General features: G+C 42.5%; 1 protein-coding gene across 1 annotated transcript in view; it reads left to right on the top strand.

Moving 5' to 3' along the window:
- The first annotated feature begins 510 nt into the window (after window positions 1–510).
- Window positions 511–21,778, top strand: part of LOC127005835 (serine/arginine repetitive matrix protein 2-like) — a 91,889-nt gene continuing 70,621 nt past the window's right edge. Inside the window, exon 1 of the mRNA XM_050875013.1 lies at window positions 511–612. The gene's annotated coding sequence lies outside the window, so the exon portion shown is untranslated. The remainder of the gene's footprint in view (window positions 613–21,778) is intronic.

The raw sequence follows: 21,778 nt of genomic DNA, 5'->3' as shown, positions 1-21,778 counted from the left end.
ACACAGACAGACACTAGACAGCTGGCACGAGAGAAAGCCTGAGATAGTCACATGCTTTGCTTCTCTTTCTACCTCCTCCTCCTCCTCCTCCTCCTCCTCCGGTTTATCGCTCAATAGCAGGGAAAATAACATCAGTACTGGACAACGAAGCAGTCTGTTCTCTTCCTCCGTAAGTACTGGACGTGATCTCAACACCTCCTCCTCCTCCTCCTCCTCCTCCTCCTCCTCCTCCTCCTCGTCCTCGTTCTCCTCCTCTTCTTCCTCTTTCCCTCTGACCTTCTCTTCCTCCAACGCTGGCACGAATCTGGAGGAAAAACTTACATTGCCTTTGACTTGATGTGTGTGTGTGTGTGTGTGTGTGTGTGTGTGTTTTAGGTGACCGACGTGCTGAAGGACAGAGAGGAGGAGGAAGAAGAATAGAAACAAGTTTTATTATTTTATTATTCTCTGCAAAATTTACTGTTTGTGCTTTTTCTTTAATTTCTTGAAAGCTCACGAAATCTATCTTTATTTGTTCCAGGTACTGCAGTGGTGGTGATGGTGGTGGTCAGCCAAGATGTATGGGAGATTCTTGCATGTGGAACGCCAGTGTCTAACTCACAGTAGTCATTGGTAAGTCACTTCAATTTCCTCTTATTATCATCGATGCTAAATACAGGAAGTTCATGAGTGTTAGGTGATCTTTAACTTGAGGTGCTCCTGAAGAAAAAAGTGGGGAAAATACCTACTTCTAATCATTGCTGAGTTACAAACATTAACATTGATTAAAAGTGTCAATACCGTAAGTCTATTATGATGATAACTTGAGTGTCTTAAGTTTCCATGATGAGGGAAGAGAATTAGGACGCATAACCAGTTAATTTTAGTCTTTTTAAATCATACACATCACTATCATTAACTAGCAAGTCTATCGTACGTCTCTGGTGATATTTTGATGCACGAAGGAGAAAAGGCAAGGAAGGAAAATGATGCAGGAAGAGAAGGAAACAGAGGAAGAAAGGAAGGAGAAAGAAAAGTGTCAGGTTGTTATTTTGAGTTTATATTAGAGAAAGAGGAAGGAACGGAGGAAACGGAGATGGAGAAGGAAGAGAAGGAAACAGAGGAAGAAAGGAAGGAGTAGAAAAAAGTGTCAGGTTGCTATTTTGAGTTTATATTGGAGAAAGAGGAAGGAACGGAGGAAACGGAGGAGGAGAAGGAAGAGAAGGAAACAGAGGAAGAAAGGAAGGAGTAAAAAAAAGTGTCAGGTTGTTATTTTGAGTTTATATTAGAGAAAGAGGAAGGAACGGAGGAAACGGAGGAGGAGGAGGAAGAGAAGGAAACAGAGGAAGAAAGGGAGGAATAAAAAAAGATTAGGTTGTTATTTGAGTTTATATTAGAGAAAGAGGAAGGGACTGAGGAAACGGAGGAGGAGGAGGAAGAGAAGGAAACAGAGGAAGAAAGGAAGGAAGAAAAAAAGATTAGGTTGTTATTTGAGTTTATATTAGAGAAAGAGGAAGAAACGGAGGAAACGGAGGAGAGAGAGGAAGCAGAAGAAAGGAGGGGAGGGGGTTTGTACGCAGGTGAAAGGTGTGCTACTTCCTCTCTTATCATCCTGCACGCGTCACCTTTGCAGCAGGTAATGACAACAACGTGTAGCGGGGAGGAAGTGAACGGACCTGGAAGTAATAGTAATAATAAGGGTGTTGAGATTCAGTAGCGGACGACACCCCACGCATGACATCTACTTTTTTATGGTGTCATTTTTGTGGTAGTATAGTAGTAGGAGGAGGAGTTGTAGTAGTAGTAGTAGTAGTAGTAGTAGTAGTAGTAGTAGTAGTAGTAGTAGTAGTTGCTGTTTTAATTTCTTCTTTTCGTGTTCATTTATTTAATTACTTCTTTATTTATTTACTTATTCACTCTTAACTCTCTCCCTTGTTTACATTTTCCGATTTCCTGTATCTTTTTTTACTCCTTTTCTGTCCTTTTCTTGCAATTTCCTCCTTTCTTGTACGTTTCTTTACTTCTTGCATCTCTATCAATTTCTTCCATACCTTGTTTACATTTTCCGATCTCCTGTATCTTTTTTTTTACTCCTGTTGTGTCCTTTTCTTGCAATTTCCTCCTTTCTTGTACATTTCTTTACTTCTTGCATCTCTATCAATTTCTTCCATACCTTGTTTACATTTTCCGATCTCCTGTATCTTTTTTTTTACTCCTGTTGTGTCCTTTTCTTGCAATTTCCTCCTTTCTTGTACATTTCTTTACTTCCTGCATCTCTATCAATTTCTTCCATTTGTGTAACTAGAAGAAGTGGGAGGGAGTCGGATGATAGGAAAGCCGTATCATTATTCATTCGCTAAAACACACCACTTAACAACATCGAAGTAATTTAACAGTAAGCAGGTTAAGTAAGTCCCGTTGAGGCATCAGAGGAGGAGGAGGAGGGGCGATTAAAGTATTATTAAATGTTACGCCTCAAACATATAAACAGAAAACGGGATGATGCTGTCTGTGGCTGCGATACCGATATGCGAAGATGTGATTTAGCCGCCGCCGCATCGCCCTCCATTCACACCCAGCTCTCCCGTTGTTCCTTTTTTATAGTTTTTTTTTTCTCTCTCCCTTAAACCAGCATCTCTTCCGCATTTCTTGAACCCAGCCTCTTCCCACCCCATCTTCCCTTCCCCTATCTTCCGTTATGCCCTGGTTCCTTCCCTTTGCTTTCTTTACCCTTTCTTTACTTTCTCTTCTCTTCACTGTCCCATTTTTTACTTTCTCCGTCTTTTCTTCCCCTTTTCCTCTATTCCACTTACTATCTCTCTCCTTTTTTTTACCTTCCCTTCCCTTCCCTTCCCTGTCCTTCCCTTCCCTTACCTTCCTTTCCTTTCCCTTCCCTTCCCTATCCTTCCCTTCCCTTCCCTTCCCTTCCCTTCCCTTACCTTACCCTATCTTACCTTACCTTACCGTCCCTTCCCTTCCATTCCATTCAATTCTATTCCCATCCATTCCCTTCTCTTCCCATCCCTTCCATTACCATCCCTTTCCTTACCGTTCCATCACTACCTTTCCCTTCCCTGCAGTTATACCACTCCCCTCTATACCCATTCCAGGACCAAAACAGCAACTTTCCATCTCGTATCTTTTCTTACCTTTCTTTTCCCTTCATTAGATAACCAAGCAAGTCCACAATACGGCACTTTTACATCACGTATATTAGGACACCCTGTTGCTTCTCTCGTCTCACCTTCACACTAACCCCTTTCAGCCTCTTTCAATCCTTTTCTAACCCCTTTCCTTTCCACCCCAGCCTCCCCTTGTTTCGCTCCGTCCCTTTCCAGCTCCCAAACCTCCTCACGTGGTTTCTTCTCCCGCTCCACCTCCAAACCAACCCCTTCCCGCCCCTTCCAGACCCTTTTCTAACCCCTTTCCTTTCCTGTCCAGCCTCGCCCCGTTCCGCTCCGTCCCGTTCCAGCTCCCAAAACTCCGTATACCGTGTTCCTTTTCTCACTCCAACTCCAAACCAACCCTTTCCGACCCCTTCGAGCCCCTTCCTCACCCCTTTTCTTTCCTGTCCAGCCTCGCCCCGTCCCGTTCCAGCTCCCAACCTCCTCACCCGGTCCGTTAATCCGCTTCTCGCTCGGCTTTGGTTGTGGTCCGTTGAGTTGGTGACGAAGTGATTTACCGACAGTGGCGTGTAATTACTGGCAGTTGAGGGAACGGACAGGGCGGGGCGAAGGATGTTGTCGATGTAGTAATATGAGTGAGGGAGTAAAAGAGCAGCGAGGAAGTGGAGGCACAGGGGAGAGAGGGAGTGGAGGAGGAGGAGGAGGAGGAGGAGGAGGAGCAGCCGGCATACTGACCCAATACTTCCACTCCCACTCCGTTCTTTTCTTAGGTTCGGAGTCGCTGGGCCGGCAAGGAGTTGGAGGAGTAAGGGGAGGAGGAGGAGTAGGAGGAGAAATTGTAGGAGGAAGTGTACCGTTTCCCGCATTAAGTAAGAGAAAACAAAGGATTTTACGCGTCCTTAAATAACGCGATAAATATGCAGACCCGTGCTATTTACGAAGTGCCGGCGGGGTTTCTCTTTATTCCCGCGTCCTGCTCCTTCACGGCAGTACTGAACCCATGACTAACACTATTTATTACATTTATCACCCTGAAATACTGCATACAAGGCTTTTATGTGTGCGTGTCTGCAAATAAGATGATAAATATGAAGTATAAAATTTGTGAAGTATAAAATATAGGCTATGAATATGAAGTGCAGCTAGGTTATGAATATGAAATGACGTGAAATGAGGTTATAAATATGAAATGACGTGAAATGAGGTTATAAGGTATTAGGTATCAGGACACCTCTCCTCCCGAAATTGACCTCTCTTCTTGGACACTCCTTTGACCTCTATTCAGGAGTAGTAAGTAGCGGGCTTTTTTTTTTTTCTTTACGCCCTTGAACTGTCTCCTTAGCTGTAAAAAAAAATATGAAGTCTTGTGGATGTGAGGTATGTATTAAGCTATTTTCTTTATTTTTGTATCGTTTTCCCTTTAGCAAGTCCTAGAACACGTAACTCTCACTCCGAAGTCCCTCACAGAAGACTTTGTGTGTACTCAGACAAGACGATTCAGATGAAGCGCCGAGGTAGAAACGAAGTGTGTGAATTATATTTCTTCTCCAATCCTCCGCTTTGCATTAATATATTTCTTCTCCAATCCTCCGCTTTGCATTAATATATTTCTTCTCCAATCCTCCGCTTTGCATTAATATATATCTTAATCGTGTTTATACGGTACCTTTATTATGGACGAGAAGAGATTTTCAGTCCCAGAATCTAATGCAAGAATCAGTATGCTAGTGAACGCAAGGAGAATGTGGAGACGAAAGACATTTTTTTATATAAATGAAGATATATATTGTGTTTTAACCTTAATATCAAGAAATGACGAGAAGTTTCACAATCTAACGGAACAATCAATTTAATACCGAACGTGATGAGAATAGAGAGATGAAGTAGAAACCAAAAACGAATTACACATCATTTTTATGTTCTAGATGCGACCTGATTACCTTCCGAAAGAGTTCAATGCTGCTGAGAGGAGGAAAAAGAGAATTAAGAGAAAGACGAAATTAAACACTGGTGGGGAATTGATCATACTGAGAGGAGGAAAAAGAGAATTAAGAGAAAGACGAAATTAAACGCTGGTGGGGAATTGATCATACTGAGAGGAGGAAAAAGAGAATTAAGAGAAAGACGAAATTAAACACTGGTGGGGAATTGATCATACTGAGAGGAGGAAAAAGAGAATTAAGAGAAAGACGAAATTAAACGCTGGTGGGGAATTGATCATACTGAGAGGAGGAAAAAGAGAATTAAGAGAAAGACGAAATTAAACGCCGGTGGGGAATTGATCATACTGAGAGGAGGAAAAAGAGAATTAAGAGAAAGACGAAATTAAACGCTGGTGGGGAATTGATCATACTGAGAGGAGGAAAAAGAGAATTAAGAGAAAGACGAAATTAAACGCTGGTGGGGAATTGATCATACTGAGAGGAGGAAAAAGAGAATTAAGAGAAAGACGAAATTAAACACTGGTGGGGAATTGATCATACTGAGAGGAGGAAAAAGAGAATTAAGAGAAAGACGAAATTAAACGCTGGTGGGGAATTGATCATACTGAGAGGAGGAAAAAGAGAATTAAGAGAAAGACGAAATTAAACACTGGTGGGGAATTGATCATACTGAGAGGAGGAAAAAGAGAATTAAGAGAAAGACGAAATTAAACACTGGTGGGGAATTGATCATACTGAGAGGAGGAAAAAGAGAATTAAGAGAAAGACGAAATTAAACACTGGTGGGGAATTGATCATACTGAGAGGAGGAAAAAGAGAATTAAGAGAAAGACGAAATTAAACACTGGTGGGGAATTGATCATACTGAGAGGAGGACAAAGAGAATTAAGAGAAAGACGAAATTAAACACTGGTGGGGAATTGATCATACTGAGAGGAGGAAAAAGAGAATTAAGAGAAAGACGAAATTAAACGCTGGTGGGGAATTGATCATACTGAGAGGAGGAAAAAGAGAATTAAGAGAAAGACGAAATTAAACGCTGGTGGGGAATTGATCATACTGAGAGGAGGAAAAAGAGAATTAAGAGAAAGACGAAATTAAAAACTGGAGGGGAATTTAACATACTTATAGTAGGAAAAAGAGAATTAAGAGAAAGACGAAATTAAACACTGGTGGGGAATTGATCATACTGAGAGGAGGAAAAAGAGAATTAAGAGAAAGACGAAATTAAACGCTGGTGGGGAATTGATCATACTGAGAGGAGGAAAAAGAGAATTAAGAGAAAGACGAAATTAAACGCTGGTGGGGAATTGATCATACTGAGAGGAGGAAAAAGAGAATTAAGAGAGAGAAGAAATTAAATACTGCCGGGAATTTATCATTGTCTAAATTTAGCTACACGGGTGAATTCCTGCCTTCCTGCCTCCGTCTCCTCGCCGTTTGTCTGTCGCCGCGATGTAAGCGTTTTACTGCCTTCCTTCCTGCTTGGTTTTATTGTCTTATTCCTTTTGTTCACACGTTTATGGAATTAGCGCCTTCTGTGTCTTTCTTTCCGTGTATCTGTAGGCGGTAGGACACTGGTGGTGATGGTGGTGATGGTGAAGATGGTGTTACTTCTACGTGCTACTTTTGTTACCACTACTACTACTACTACTACTACTACTACGACTACTACACCTGACTCGAAACCACTGCCACCTTGCTCCTCGTCCCTCACCTGCCTACGAAGCGTCTCTCCTACACCTGAACTCATTACCACCTGACCCACAACAACCCACACCTTCACATCGAGGCCGGCCGGTGCCCTTAATCCCCTTGATCCTTCCCTTCCTTCACCACACTCCACCGCAACGCAACCACCGCCACCACCCCAATCACTCCTCACCCAAATCTACTCCACGCCTCGAATAGTAGGTTGTGGAGAGGGACAGCGGGTGAGTGGGGCTGAAAGGAGTGCTATGTGGAGTGGGGAAGTTATAATGGGAGGGGAGAGGTGTGGGGAGGAGGGGGAATGAAATGAAGTGGAGGATGGGAGACATATATCATAGGGCACAGTACGAAAAGGAGGAGGAGAAGGGGACTAGGAAGTGAAAAATAAAAGTTAGACAAAGAGGAGGCGTATCAGAAGGAAGAGAGAACTTGGTTGAGGAAAAGGAAGATAGAATATAGGGAAGTAGAGGGGGAAGAAAAGAGAATTGCACTGAGGAGAGGGAAAAAAGATGAGAAGGTAGAGGAAGAAAAGAGAACAGGTGGAGAAAGAGGAGGAGGAGGAGGAGGAGGTGATGGAATATGAATGAAGAGGAATGAGAAGAAAACAGTAGAGTAAAACAGTACAGGGGAAAAAAAATAGGGGAGGGGAGGAACAGGGCGGGAAAGGAAGGGGGAGTTCGGGTGAATTGAGGGTGGGGTGACGCATGGGTGGGAGGACAGGGGGAGAGGGAGTGAAGAGGGGAGAGGGAGGGGGTCTGAGTGGTCTACGTCAACAGACCTCTATTACTTCCGGCGGTGCTGAGGTGAAGTCTCTGTGTCCGGCGAGGGGGGGAGAGAGGGAGGGGGAGGGAGGGGTTTACAGTGACGTGGCTGGTAAGGTGAAGGAAGGAGGTGAAGGTGGTGGCATAACGGACAGCAACAATAAGGGAAGGAAGTGAAGGGAGGGAAGGAACGTAAAGAAAGGAAAGGAACGGAGAGGAAAGGAAAGGAAAGAACAGAACAGAAAGAGGAGAAATGGAAAGGGAAAAAAAGGAAAGAATAGAGGAAGAAAGAAAGGGAAAGAAAAGAAAAGAAACAGTTAGGGAAGGAAAGTGAAAGATAGAAAAGTGAAAGAATGGAAGAGAAGAGGGAAGGGAAGGGAAAAAAGGGTAGACGAAAGAAGGAAAGGGAAAGGAATAGGAAGGAATTTGATGAAAGCAAGAGAAAATTGATGAGAAAAATAGAAAGTTGCCGTGATGAGAAAATAAGAAGTTGCCAGTGAAAAGTATAGCGCACATATTGAAGAAAAAATACAAACAAATCGTGATGAGGGGGGAGCAATAAGAAAGTAAAAAAATAGCTGTGATTCAAACATTTTTCTTCCTGTCAAAAAGAAGAAAGATTATGAAAAATGTGTATGAGGCTGTGTTTAGTTTGCCATGAAGGGTAATGCTTGTATTTGTTTTAACCACACTGATGTTTTTTTTCTCTGCCTCTGTCAACACGAGGGAAAATTACATGTATTATTCGAAGAGAGGGGAGCTGGAGGAGGAGGGGGAGAGGGCGTGTTTGTAGGAGAGAAAATACAGAGATATGCCTCGGAACTGTGTCACATTCATATTCATTTTCTCTCTGTCATGAGTAAGAAAAAAATATGCACGTAAAGCCACAACTCTATGTGACTATCAGTGTGTATTTTTAAACATAGCATTGCAAGAGTGTCTGGTTTTTTCGTCTTTTTTGTCTCAGCTTTTTTCCCGTAAAATTACAAAATGAAATTCCAGTGTGATAAATAGATAAATAGCAAGAAAGGTATATAGAATGAAAAGGATAAATATCTACGGACTTAGAAAGATAGACGGGTAGAAAGGAAGAAATAGAGAGAAAAAGAGAAATGGATAGAAATGTTGACAGAAAAAGATAGAAAAAAAGCAAGGTAGGAAAAGAGATGAAAAGAGATGGGTATATAAAAAGAAAAAATGAGCGACAGAAAGAAAGGTTAGGAGAGATAGAAACAAAGATAGATAGAAGAAAAGATAAAATAGATAGCAATAAAAAATACCTAGGAAAAGTTAGAATAAATGGAAGGTAGGAAAAGAGATGAAAAGAGGTGGGAATATAGAAAGAAAAGAGGCGGATATATAGAAAGGAAAGAGGTAGGAAAAGAGAATGAAAAGAGGCGGATATATAGAAAGGAAAGAGGTAGGAAAAGAGAATGAAAAGAGGCGGATATATAGAAATAAAAAATGAGCGACAGAAAGAAAGGTTAAGAGAGAGAGAAAAAAAAAGATAGATATAAGGAAAGATATAATAGAAAGCAATAAAAAAACACCTAGGAAAACAAACTCCAAGATTTTTTAATTAATTTGGCTGTTTTTTCTTTTAGCTTTTTGGAGAGTAGCGACAGGAGAGGCTTTTTTTCTATATTTCTATTTTTCACCTTGAACTATCTCCTTCGCTGTAAAAAAAAAGATAGATTGAAACACACGAGCTCACAGAAACAGTTCATTGATGTTAACCCGTCCGCTGCGATTGGAACAGATTCGGCTTTCACTGGTGGCCTGGTAATATATAGTCCCAGGTCTTTCTCTGTCTCTGTGGTGGATAGTGGAGTGTTTCCCATGTGGTATTGGTACGCTGGATATCCTCTCCCAAGGTGCCGGACTTTACATTTTTCTTCATTGAATTGTAGCAGCCACTTTTTGTTCCATTCCTGTAGCTTGGTGATTTCTTCTTGCAGGAAATCCGCGGTCAAGGGATTAAGACAAGGAACAAAATAATCACCCAGCAACCTTCCTTCCTTCCTTCCTTCCTTTCACCTTCGTCATCACACCTGGCGGTAACGACTCATTAGGACCTGGCTGGGCGGCGGCGTCTTTGTCGGTGTGTGTTGGGCAACGCTGCCAGATTGTCGTACTCAGCTTCCTATGTTTGCCGATTTCCGATCCAAAAACTGCCTTCTCAACCCCAATAACTGCCTTCATGTATAGTTACCGTTAAAATGGTTAATTATTGGTGTTTTTTGGCAATAGCTATGGCTCAGAAACCGGTATATACGAGGCTCTGAGAACGATAATTTGGAAACGTAGGTGTAGGAGGGAGTGTGAGGCGAAGGTAGAAGGGTTGGACTGCTCATTCACACTCCCCCCCCCCCCCTCCCCTTACCCCCTCTCGTGGCGTCATCGTAAACATAATTAAGGAGAAAAAAACAAAGGTCCGTCCTGTCCCCTCGCCCCCCTCCCCCCTCCCACCCCCTCCCGTGTATGTGTGTGTTTGTGTGTCCCTCGTACGATGTAATGTAAATATTGAGTTATCTTCCCTACCTCCATTCGTTCCCTCCATTCCTCTTCTCTCCATCTCTCGACTCCTTCTCTACATTCCCTCTCTCTTCTATTCTTATGTTACCTCTCTTTGATCTCCATTCCTCCTTTCCCTCTATTTTATCTTCTTTCTTCTTTTCCTCTCAAATTCCCAACTCTCCTCTTTTAACTCTACTTTCCATATTTCCAACTCTTTTCTTCATTCCTCCTCGCTTTCTCTTTTCCCTCTCTCTTCTCTCTCCTTCTGTCTCTCTTCTCTCAATCATTTCTTTACCTTTTTCTCTCTCCTTCCATCCGTTCTCTCTCTTCCCACGTTTTCCTCCTTTTTTCTTCTCTTTCTTCCTCTGTGTTCCATTAATATATGTTGACCTCCTTTTGCCTCTCCTCTCCTTTTCCTTTTTTTTCTTCTGTTTCCTCCTTTCCTCCGCCTCTTTCCTCCCTCTCTCTCTCTTTCCTCCCTCCATTCAAGCCATACACACTTTCCTTCCCTTCACTTCCTCCCTTTTTTCCCTCCCTCAAATTCTCCTTTTTTTTCCTGCCTTCCTCTCTCCACTTTCGCTTCTTCCTTCTTTTTAAAACGGTTAAATCTTTGTTTGTTTTATTTTTTTCCTTTAATCCTCTTTCGCAAGTCTGTTTGTTATGTTACCTTTCATTTTTATTTTTTCACAAGTTTTTTTTTCTTTTTTTTCATATTCTACGTTTTTATTCTTTTTTGTTTATTCAATTTCACTTTCTTCCTCTTTTTCGTCTTACTTTTTCTGCACTTTTTTATATTCTTCTGTCGTTCTTCTCACTCTCTCCTCCTCCTCCTCTTCCTCCTCCTCCTCCTCTGGGTGTCTCCGTCGGGGGTTCTCTCAGCGTTCCGTTTCTGAGGATGACGTCATTTCCGTTGTGTGTGTGTGTGTGTGTGTGTGTGTGTGTGTGACTACTGGCTATGTATGTACCACTCACACACACACACACACACACACACACACACACATTAACCTAAATACACAGTAACACCTTCCCACACACACATATATACAGGTTCACAGGTACACACGCTCGCCTACATACATACATATCCCTTACACACACACACACACACACACACACACACACACACACACACACACACATGCAGCCATTACATTCACTTGTCACTTCAATGATTTATCAATTTGCTGTTAAAAGTTACGACAACAAAATAGATTTCCGACATGCCTTTCACTCCTCACCTGGTTGGCTTCCCGTGAGAGAGAGAGAGAGGGAGAGAGAGAGGGAGAGGGAGAGGGAGAGAGAAACTGCAGCATCATTTATTTTCTTGCAGTAGTGCGACAAAGAGTTTCCAAACGTCCGTAGAAACACACACCTACGCACCTGTCTGTTCACTGTTGCGTTGCGGTGCAGTAGAGTTGTTGACGGGAGTTGACGTGACGGATGGCAGGGTGCGGCGAGGCGGGAGGGGAACTTAGAAGAGAAGCAGAGATAACGTGAGGCAACATGGAAGGTGATTGATCCATAAAAGTCACTGGAAAGATGTGCTGTTGAGAAAATAGAGGAAAGCAAACCAAAAGTATAGAAAATAAGTGAGGGTGGTGACGGAGCAAAAGAGAAGGAAAGTGAGCTGCAGATTGTAAGAAATGTACTGATAAAAAATAAATAAAACATCGCCAGAATAACGAGGAAAATGAAGCAACTTGAAGCAACAGCGCAGAGTGAAAAAACGAAGATAGAGAAGGTAAAATGTTGAGGAGATAGAGAAGAAAGCAGTAATAAAATGAACGAGAAATGTTGAGGAGATAGAGGAGAAATGTTGAGGAGATAGAGGAGATAGAGGAGAAATGTTGAGGAGATAGAGGAGATAGAGGAGAAATGTTGAGGAGATAGAGGAGAAATGTTGAGGAGATAGAGGAGAAATGTTGAGGAGATAGAGAAGGAAGCAGCGATAAAATAAACGAGAAATAATGATGGGATAGAGAAGAAAGCAGCAATAAAATGAACGAGAAATAAAATAATGAAATGAGCCAACACAAGAGCAGTCGAAGTTGTTTAAGAAGATAAAGCGTTGGCAAGATAGTCTTAGAAAAAAAAACATAATGCAGAAGAAAAGAAGCTGAAGAAAGTTTGTAGCATCATAGAAAACAAGAGCATGGAATAAAAAAAAAAGGTAAGATAGTCGATGAAACCTAACAGAGGGTAAGCCGAAAGATAATGAATGTGTGATATCATCGAGTCAAAAAATAAAATAAAAATAGAAAAAAGAAAGAATAAGAAAGACATTGCAGCATGGGGAGCATCTCGGCACCTCCAAACCTCATCTGACCATCTCCCGTCTGTGCCATTTTTATCTTCCTTTAGTGAGAGCAGTGTTTTGCGGGCGCAGTAAACTATCCCAACCCCACAATTTGGAAACGAAAAAGAGGAATAAAAAAGTGCAAAGGAAGAAGACAAGAAATGCCAGCCCATAACCAAACCGGAGAGGGAGAAAGTTTACCGATCCTGGGTAGAATCGGCGAATGGGTAGTTGGTCTCGGCATAACTGGGAAGAGGAGGAGGAGGTTTGGGGCTGTGGCGAAGCGGGTGAAACAGGAATACTAAGGCTGGCAAAGGTGGAGGAAAGGTTAGCTCATTGCAAGGCGGAGAGAAATCAAGAACACTCGGAAAGACACAAGGTAGAGGAAGGTTCTCGTTAGTCGGTTATTCGAAGTTAGCGGCCCCTTGCTATAGAGTCGCTGATTCAGAGTTCGCGGTCCCTTGCTACGGCTGATTCAAAGTTAGCGATCCTTTGCAATATAGTCGTGGATTCAGAGTTCGCGGTCCCTTGCTACGGTTGATTCAAAGTTAGCGATCCTTTGCAATATAGTCGTGGATTCAGAGTTCGCGGTCCCTTGCTACGGCTGATTCAAAGTTAGCGATCTTTTGCAATATAGTCGTGGATTCAGAGTTCGCGGTCCCTTGCTACGGCTGATTCAAAGTTAGCGATCTTTTGCAATATAGTCGTGGATTCAGAGTTCGCGGTCCCTTGCTACGGCTGATTCAAAGTTAGCGATCCTTTGCAATATAGTCGTGGATTCAGAGTTCGCGGTCCCTTGCTACTCGCTGATTCAAAGTTAATGGCCCCTCTGTGGTCGCCGATCAAAGGTTAGTGGTTCCTTGCTAGTCACTGATTCAAAGTTAGTGGCCCCTCTGTGGTCGCCGATCAATACTTAGTGGTTTCTTGTTAGTTATTAATTCAAGGTTAGTTTCCCCTTGCTAGTCGCTGATCATAACACATAGAAAAAAAGTAAAATGTAAGTGTGTTGGAAGTTAGAGAACATGAAACCCCGTAAACAGAGGAATCAAAGAAATAAGTAAGAGTTTGAGGTTTGAAGATATCAGACCCCGTAAAGAAAAAAATTAAAGGGTTGAACGTTTAAAAATACCAGACTCGAGTAAAATTAAAAGTACAATAAAAAAAAACTGCTTCCTCGTCACTGTTATTTCCTGGGCTTTTAACTTTTACTGCCATCACGTTGCGTCATTACTTTCTCCCTCCCTCCCTCCGCCAGAACGACGCGTCTCAGCTATACTTCTCTCCCGTAAAAAAAAGTATGTTATGACAAACGGCGAGCCTCCCACCGCAGCCCCGTCCTCTCCTTTCCCTTCCCATCCTTCTTCTTTGAACGGTTTAATCTTTATATATATTTTTTTTCCTCTAATCTTCTTTCGCAAGTCTGTTTAATGCGTTGCTTCTCATTTTATTTTCATCACAATTTTTCTTCTCCGCTCGTTTTATTTTCTTTCATTCTTTTATCATCCTTCTCCTCCTCCTCCTCCTCTTCCACAGCCCCGTCCATTCCTTTCCCTTCTCTTCCCGTCCCACCTCGCCTCCCGTCCTTTCCCCGTCCTACGCCTCATACTGCTGTCTCCCGCCCTCCCGTCACCTCGTCCGTATAACTGTCACTCTCCCTCCTTTCACGTATCGCTGCATCATATCTCCTCATCTCTTTTTCTCTCATCATTTCAACATATTCGGGTGTTGCTCCGAGTCCTTTACCTACCCCATACTACCGCCCAGTTTCCCTCAATCTCGTTTTACATAGAGTTAAGAATACGGGCTTATGGAAAAGAAAATATGTACGTAGTTGAGAATTGTCTTGACGAGATTTTCCTGCCTGCTTATCCATGCCACTCAATTGATTCCTTTCCATTGATCGGTAAATATGATTGAGGAACAGAAAGATAACGAGCAATATTTTTTTTTTTTTTTTTTTTACGTCTACTCCTATAGTGCCGGTAGGCTTCCTTAAGGGGCCTGGATGGTGTTCGACCCCAGCCCGTCATGGCGCAGGCAAGTGTTTATAGTGGCGCCATCTACCATGAGAAAGACAGCACACATATATTAAGTTTTCATATGCTTGTATCCCTTTGCTGCATCCGTTTTTTCTCTCATATATTCATTTGTCTTTAATAACTTGTATTACCTTTGTTCTCCTAAGTAATATGTCTTCTTTTTTCCCTTACAAAACATTTTTCCACCTGATTAGTTTCTAAAGTTCAATATTTTTTCGTTCAGTTTCCGGCTTCCTGTTATTTTTCCTTGTCAAGTTTTTCCTCCATTCGCAACCGAGATAAAAAAAGGTTGCTTAGTTGTCATTATGCATTCAGTGCCAACTCGACTTTTCTTTCATTAGTAAACAAAATGAAAGTAAAAAAACAAATATTAGTTTAGTTTTCATATCCATTCAAACCTTTTCAAGTTTTTTGTTTTTTTCATTCGTACGAAAAGGTGAGGTAAACTTATAAATTCAGTGTTCATATTCATTCAGTACGTCTCTATTCTTCCTTCACTCGTAACGAAAAAGAAATAGAAAAAAGTTACCTCGGTTTGTATATGAATTCTCTGCTTTCTCTACTTTTTCTTCTTCGTACCTAGCCAAAAGAAGAAAAAAAAAAGGCTGAGATTCTTATACATTCGACACCTTCTTGAGATACTTCCTTCATAACCACGAGGAGAAGAGGCTTATGATAGCTCCGTCATGGAAGGCTCATTGACTAGTTTCAGGGAAGAGGAAAAAAAGGAAGATGATTCAAAAGGATGTGTCTTGGTTTTGAGAATTTTCCGCTACACTGACGACAGACAGAGACGGACAAAGACGAGAGATGACGATAGAAAGACTGACAGACAGACAGATGGATTGAGAGAGAGAGAGAGAGAGAGAGAGAGAGAGAGAGAGAGAGAGAGGTTCGTTGACTTGGGCCTTCCACTTTCACCCTATCCGACCTACCCCCTTTCTCTCTCTCTCAGCTTGAATTTCATAGTTAATTATTTTTTTTCTTTAATTCCGCTTTTTTTTTCAGCGCCTCGACGAAACCCAAGTGTGTGTGTGTGTGTGTGTGTGTGTGTGTGTGTGTGTGTGTGTGTTAAGTAACTAGTAACTGATAATGAAATCCTCCTCCTCCTCCTCCTCCTCCTCCTCCTCTTCCTCCTCCTCTTCCTCCTCCTCCTATCCTTTAGTGGTTTAATTAAGGAGAAGAAGAGAAAGGAAACCGGAATGAAATACACGAGAAAAGAAAAGAAAAGAAAAAGGAAAAGAAATGAAAGATACGAAAAGAAAAGCGAGAAAATGTGTGTTGTCGTGCTTCGAGAGAGAGAGAGAGAGAGAGAGAGAGAGAGAGAGAGAGAGAGAGAGAGAGAGAGAGAGAGAGAGAGAGAGAGAGAGAGAGAGAGAGAGAGAGAGAGAGAGAGAGACCACTTACCAGGTTCTCTCTTTAACCCCTTCGCACGACAGCCATTTGCATACTTTCTCTCCGAAGTCTTCACGGTGAAAACTTCAATCATAGACTTACACCAAGACTCTTAAGACTTCGCTTATTATTGCTCTTTCCCCTCTATCTCCACCTCCTCCTCCTCCTCCTCCTCCTCCTCCTCCTCCTTCTCATTCTCCTGTTTCTCTCCGCCCGTCTATTTTCCATTTTCAGCTTTTTTTTCTTCCTATTCTCCTCCCATTTTTTTTTCTATAACGATTGATTTATTTCTTCTCCATAACCTAGATTTCTATACGTTTTTTTTTTTTTCAGTCTCCTTTTCAGCTCCTTACATCCATTTTTCCATGTCTACTTTCTTTTTTTCTTCGTATCCTCCTATTTTTTGTGCCATTGTAGTTTATTTTATTTCCTTCTCTACCTAGATTTTATATATATTTTTCTCTTTTTCTTATTCACCTTCTCTTTTTTTTCAGTTTCCAATGTCATTAAAACCGTGAAAATGCAGCTCCTCCTCCTCTTTCACCTCCTCTTCTTCCTCTTTTACCTCCTCTTCCTCCTCCTCCTCCTCCTTCTCTTATTTATCTCATCAGAAAGGCTTATCTTCCCTTAATCACGATTCCTTATCCTCCCTTAAAGTTGTTGATTTGAAGCCCTTCGTAACAATCCTCTTCCACCTCCTCCTCCTCCTCCTACTTTTGCTCCTCCCCGTCCTCCACCTCCTCCTACTCCTTCTCCTACTAATCCTCCTCCTTCGCTCATTTCCACCCCCTCTTAAAACCCTGCCTGCTCCTCCTCCGCCTCCTTCTTTTCCCTCTTAAAGCCGCGTAAATTTCCTTTTTTTGCGCGTAAGGGTGACATTTCAGATTAGTTCTCCCTCATTATGGGCCGTACGGAGGGCTATGGGTCGTAGTTCCCATCGCATCTACCAGCGGGGGATGGCTGCTGATTGGCGGGTTGATGGTGGTAATTGCCGTAGTTCTGGTAGTGGTGGTAGTAGTGGTAGGAGGCAGGCAGATAAAAAGCACATACATAGTGGTCGGTGAAGTAGTAAAAGTAGTAGTAGTAGTAGTAGTAGTAGTAGTAGGTATGTGGGTAGCTAGGTAGAGAGGTAGGTAGTAGAGACATAAGGTTAGGTTATTGTTGAAAGAAGGATATGGGTTAAGATAAGGGTTTAGTAGTAGTAATAGTAGTGGTAGTGGTAGTAGTAGTAGTAGTAGTAGTAGTAGTAGTAGTAGTAGTAGTAGTAGTAATAGCACGGAAAGGAACAGATCTTCAGTGTGGTAGTAAACATATTGTGATAGCTGATGATAGTGATGACGCCGGTGAACAGATGATGAACATATTGGCAGTGGTGATGACAGGTGGTGGTGGTGATGGTGGTGGTGGTGGTGGTGATTTGTGGTTATAGTAGAAAGGAACAGATCGGCAACATGCAGTGTTAGTGAACAGAGTGGTACTACAGTATAGTGGTGAGGGGCTGAACAGATGGTAGGGAGATGAAGGTGGTGGTGGTGGTGGTCATGGTGGGTAACATTAAAAAGCAGGAAGTCGGAAGAACCGGAAAGCCAGCGTGATTAGGCTGTGATAATGAATTTGATTAGACGAGGAAAGGAAAGAAAGAAGTTGAAAATATATAGTTTAGACACACACACGCACACGCACACACACACACACACACACACACACACACACACACACACACACACACACACACACACACACACACACACACACACACACACACACAGACCCGGTTCACTCAGTGGCCTTTACAAATACAAACAGACAGACAGACAGGCAGGCAGACTGAAAGACAGATAGACAGACAAAGGCGGGCAGATGGACAGACTTCTCTAAGTGGTCAACAGCACGATGGAAACAGGCTTTGGATCATAAGTTTCTGTTCTCTCTCTCTCTCGTACTTTCACCAGAAATAAGAAACAGGGCATGATAGGTTGGAGGGCAAAGTGGTGGTGGTGGTGGTGGTGATGATGGTGGTGGTGATGGTGGTGGTGGTGGTGGTGATGATGGTGGTGGTGGTGGTGGTGATGATGATGGAGGTGTGGTAAGTAATTTTGTCTTCACCTTGATTTCAACTCCAATTAGTTTCTTCTTCCATGCTTTAAAACTCACTATCTCTCCTCATAGTAGTAGTAGTAGTAGTAGTAGTAATATATCGTAATCGTAGTCGTATCAGTGAACCGTAATAGGAAGTGACCATCATCGGAGCCAGAACGAATTGAAAGCCTTAAACGTCTACGTGATATGAGAACAGACCAGCTTTCCATTCACATTAATTATTGCCCCGCACCAGCAAATTGAAAGGAAACGGTGTGAGGGGAAGGGGCGGGGGAGCTTGTGGTGTAGAGAGAGAGGGAGCCTTATTGTTATCAGAAATCTACCAATAATAACAAAAGGTAGATGAAGAAGATAAGAAGAAGAATGAAGAGAAAAGGCTATTACTATCTTGTTTGTGTGTTTGTAGGGAAGGGTGAGTGAGTGAGTGTGTGGTGTAGAGAGAGACAGGGAGCCTTATTGTTATCAGAAATCTCCCAATAATAACAAAAGGTAGATGAAGAAGATAAGAAGAAGGAGAAGGAAGAGAAAAGGCTATTACGATCTTGTTTGTTTATTTGTAGGGAAGGAAGAGGAGGTGAGTGTGTGGTGTAGAGAGAGAGGGAGCCTTATTGTTATCAGAAATCTCCCAATAATAACAAAAGGTAGATGAAGATGATAAGAAGAAGGAGAAGGAAGAGAAAAGGCTATTACGATCTTGTGTGTTTATTTGTAGGGAAGGATGAGTGAGTGAGTGTGGTGTAGAGAGGGAGGGAGCCTTATTGTTATCAGAAATCTCCCAATAATAACAAAAGGTAGATGAAGATGATAAGAAGAAGGAGAAGGAAGAGAAAAGGCTATTACGATCTTGTGTGTTTATTTGTAGGGAAGGATGAGTGAGTGTGTGGTGTAGAGAGGGAGGGAGCCTTATTGTTATCAGAAATCTCCCAATAATAACAAAAGGTAGATGAAGAAGATATGAAGAAGGATAATGAAGAGAAAAGGCTATTACGATCTTGTGTGTTTATTTGTAGGGAAGGGAGAGGAGGTGAGTGTGGTGTAGAGATTGATAGAGCCTTATTGTAATCGGAAATCTCGTTGAAAGTCTCAATAATAACAAACGGTGGATGAAGAAGATAAAGAGAAGGAAGAGAGAAGACTTTTACGATCTTTTGTTTATTTGTTTGTTTGTGTTTTCCCATTGCAATTAAGAGTGAGAGGAGAACGCGTGAGATAAGTGAAAGGCGAAAGTACAGGTTTTATGGGATTGAAGTATATAGATATTTTACTCACCTGACAGATTGAGTTTTAAGTCCATCTACATTATGGTTTATTTTGTGGAATCGGTCACCAGATCCATCAGTCAGCACCCACATTACAAAGCCAACAGAACAGTAATAGAAAATTAGACTGGAATAAGTAATAGCTGAAAGGCAGTAATAAGCAAATGAAAAAGCACCAAACATAAATTGAGAAAAGAAAAGAGAAAATGGATTTATTATTTCATGGAGAGACAAGTGGGAAGGAATGGGGAGAGTAGGAGAGGGATGAAGAGGAGGTGAAAGAGACGGTAGGAAGTGACGGGAAGAGAAAGAGATGGAGAAAGGAAGCAGAGGAAAAAAATAGAAGTTAACTGACAGAGAAGGAGTTGGAAGGAGGGGGATGGGGCAAAGTTTGGGAGGTAAATGGAGTGTATAAGAGAGGAAGAGAAATGGAAGGAAAAGGGAAGAAAAGGAGGATAGAAGAATATGCAAAGGATGAAGGAAAGAAGTATGATGGAGAAAGAAATTATGAGGGGGAGAAAGTTAGGAAATGTATAGAGAGGAGGAAGAAAAGTATAAGGGAAAAAAGGAAGGGAAAAAAAGATGCAAAGGAAGAGAGAAAGGGGTTTGAGGAGGAGAAAGGTAGGAAGTATATGAAATGAGGGGTGGCTGGAGAGACGGCAGGGGAGGAAGGAGGAAGGAAGGAAGGAAGGAAAGGAGGGAAGATAAGAAGATGCAAGGCTCAAATTCCTCCCCAGCATAACCCAACACTCCTTAATCCCCTAAAGAATGTGAGATTAGCAAGCCACGGACCAGCCAGCCACTCAGTCAGCCAGCCACTCAGCCAGTCAGCCAGTCCGCCAGCTTACCAGCCAGTCCCTTAGCTAAGAGTCCTGTTATATTTGTCCCCTTAAACTGGCCTCAACTTTACTTCTTTTTATGATTTTGAGTCGATAAGATGAAGGAGATTAACTTTGTCACACTCATATACTTACTCTGTGCCTGTGGTTATAGAGATGAGGTTACTATACATGCAAACCGCTAAATCCTAATATATACCCAAACAGCATGCAGTATCCTGTAAGCTGTTCTCGTCCTAGCACACTTTCATGTACTAAACTTTTAATAGTATGGTGGAAATAGGCCAAGAAAAGAGTAACGGAGTAAAGTATAAGGGATTAAACAAAAGCGAGGACCTCTTAAGAAGCTGCGTAAGTTATGTCCCCGCTCCACTTGGTCATAAAGAGTGGACAGACAGCAGGACTTTTCCACACACACACACACACGACAGGGAGGAAGGTACATGACAGAGCGGATGGATTCAAGACGCGTGACACAGTGATTGCAAAAGGAGAGAATCTATGGGAGTCTGGCGCGTGGGAAGTAACGGTGCCGGTGGGAGGAGGTGCTGGTGCTGTTCTGGGTGTATAGGGGAGAATACTTGACGGGGTGTTGACGGCAGCGGTGATGGATGTGGGAATAGGAGGAAGAGGGCGTGGTGGGGTTGAAAAGTAATGGGGTAATGGGTGTGGCCTGATGTTGTAAGTTAGAGTGGTGATGTTGAGGTGTGGTCAGCGTGGAGAATAGATGAGAAGGGTGTGAGGAGGAGAAGGAGGAGGAGGAAGTGATTGTAGGGTGGAGAAGGAGGTATTGGACGTGAGAAAATGGAGGAAAAATTAAGTTTGTATAATAGTTAGAAAGGAAATGAGAGTGGTGTTGAGAGAGAGAGAGAGAGAGAGAGAGAGAGAGAGAGAGAGAGAGAGAGAGAGAGAGAGAGAGAGAGAGAGAGAGAGAGAGAGAGAGAGAGAGAGAGAGAGAACAGGAAAGAGAACTGCATTACTCATGACCAACATAGCCATCCATCCTTTCCTAACCTTTCCCCTCTGAAACACACAAACAGAAACAGGTGGCTCAAAACTCCCCTACCTACCTACCTACCTACCTACCTACTTACCTACCTGTTTCCTTCCCTCGGGCTTCCTCCTCCTCCTCCTCCTCTTCCTCCTCCGTCGGTTTCCGCTCTGCTTCACAAGAGGGGCGGCAGCGCGCAGTGGGTCTTTCTGAAGGGCCGGCCGCTGAGAGAGAGAGAGAGAAAGAGAGGCACTGGTTTGACCGCCGCCCCTCCCATCATCCACTTCCTTCTGTGGCCACGTGAGGAAAAGGAAGGAAGCGAAGTGGTCGTATTGAAGGTCGGGAAAGGAAGGCAAGGAAGGAAAAGAGGGTTACTGAAAAGAGGGAAGGGAGGGGGAATGAACGGTATAAAGGGGAGAATAGAGTTAGAGAGAGAAGTGAAAGAAAAAAAAGACAGAGGAAGAGAAAAATAAAGAAGAGACTTGTTGTTATTGAGGTTGGGGAAAGGAAGGAAAGGAGGAAAAAGAAAGGGACAGGAAGGGGAGAGAGGAGGAAGAGAGTAAGGAGGGAAGTGAAAGGAAAGAGAAAGACAGAAAGGAAAAGAGAAAAAGAGAGAAAGAAAATCAATGAAGCAGAGAGAAGTGAAGGGGTATTATTGAGGTTGAGGAGAGAGGTGGAGGAAGGAAAAGAAGGTTACTAGAGAAAGGGAGAGGAGGTAGAAAGAAGCAAACAATTAGAATGAAGTTGAAGAAAGAAGACAACTGAGAGGAAATGGAAAGATAGAAAGGAAGAGAGGAAGAAAGAAAGAGAATCATTGAAGC

This window comes from Eriocheir sinensis, chromosome 31 (genome assembly GCF_024679095.1).
Source record: "Eriocheir sinensis breed Jianghai 21 chromosome 31, ASM2467909v1, whole genome shotgun sequence".
NCBI classification, from domain to species: Eukaryota; Metazoa; Arthropoda; class Malacostraca; order Decapoda; family Varunidae; genus Eriocheir; species Eriocheir sinensis.
The sequence above is the reverse complement of the archived record's forward strand: the minus strand, read 5'-3'. Positions and strand labels throughout refer to the sequence as shown.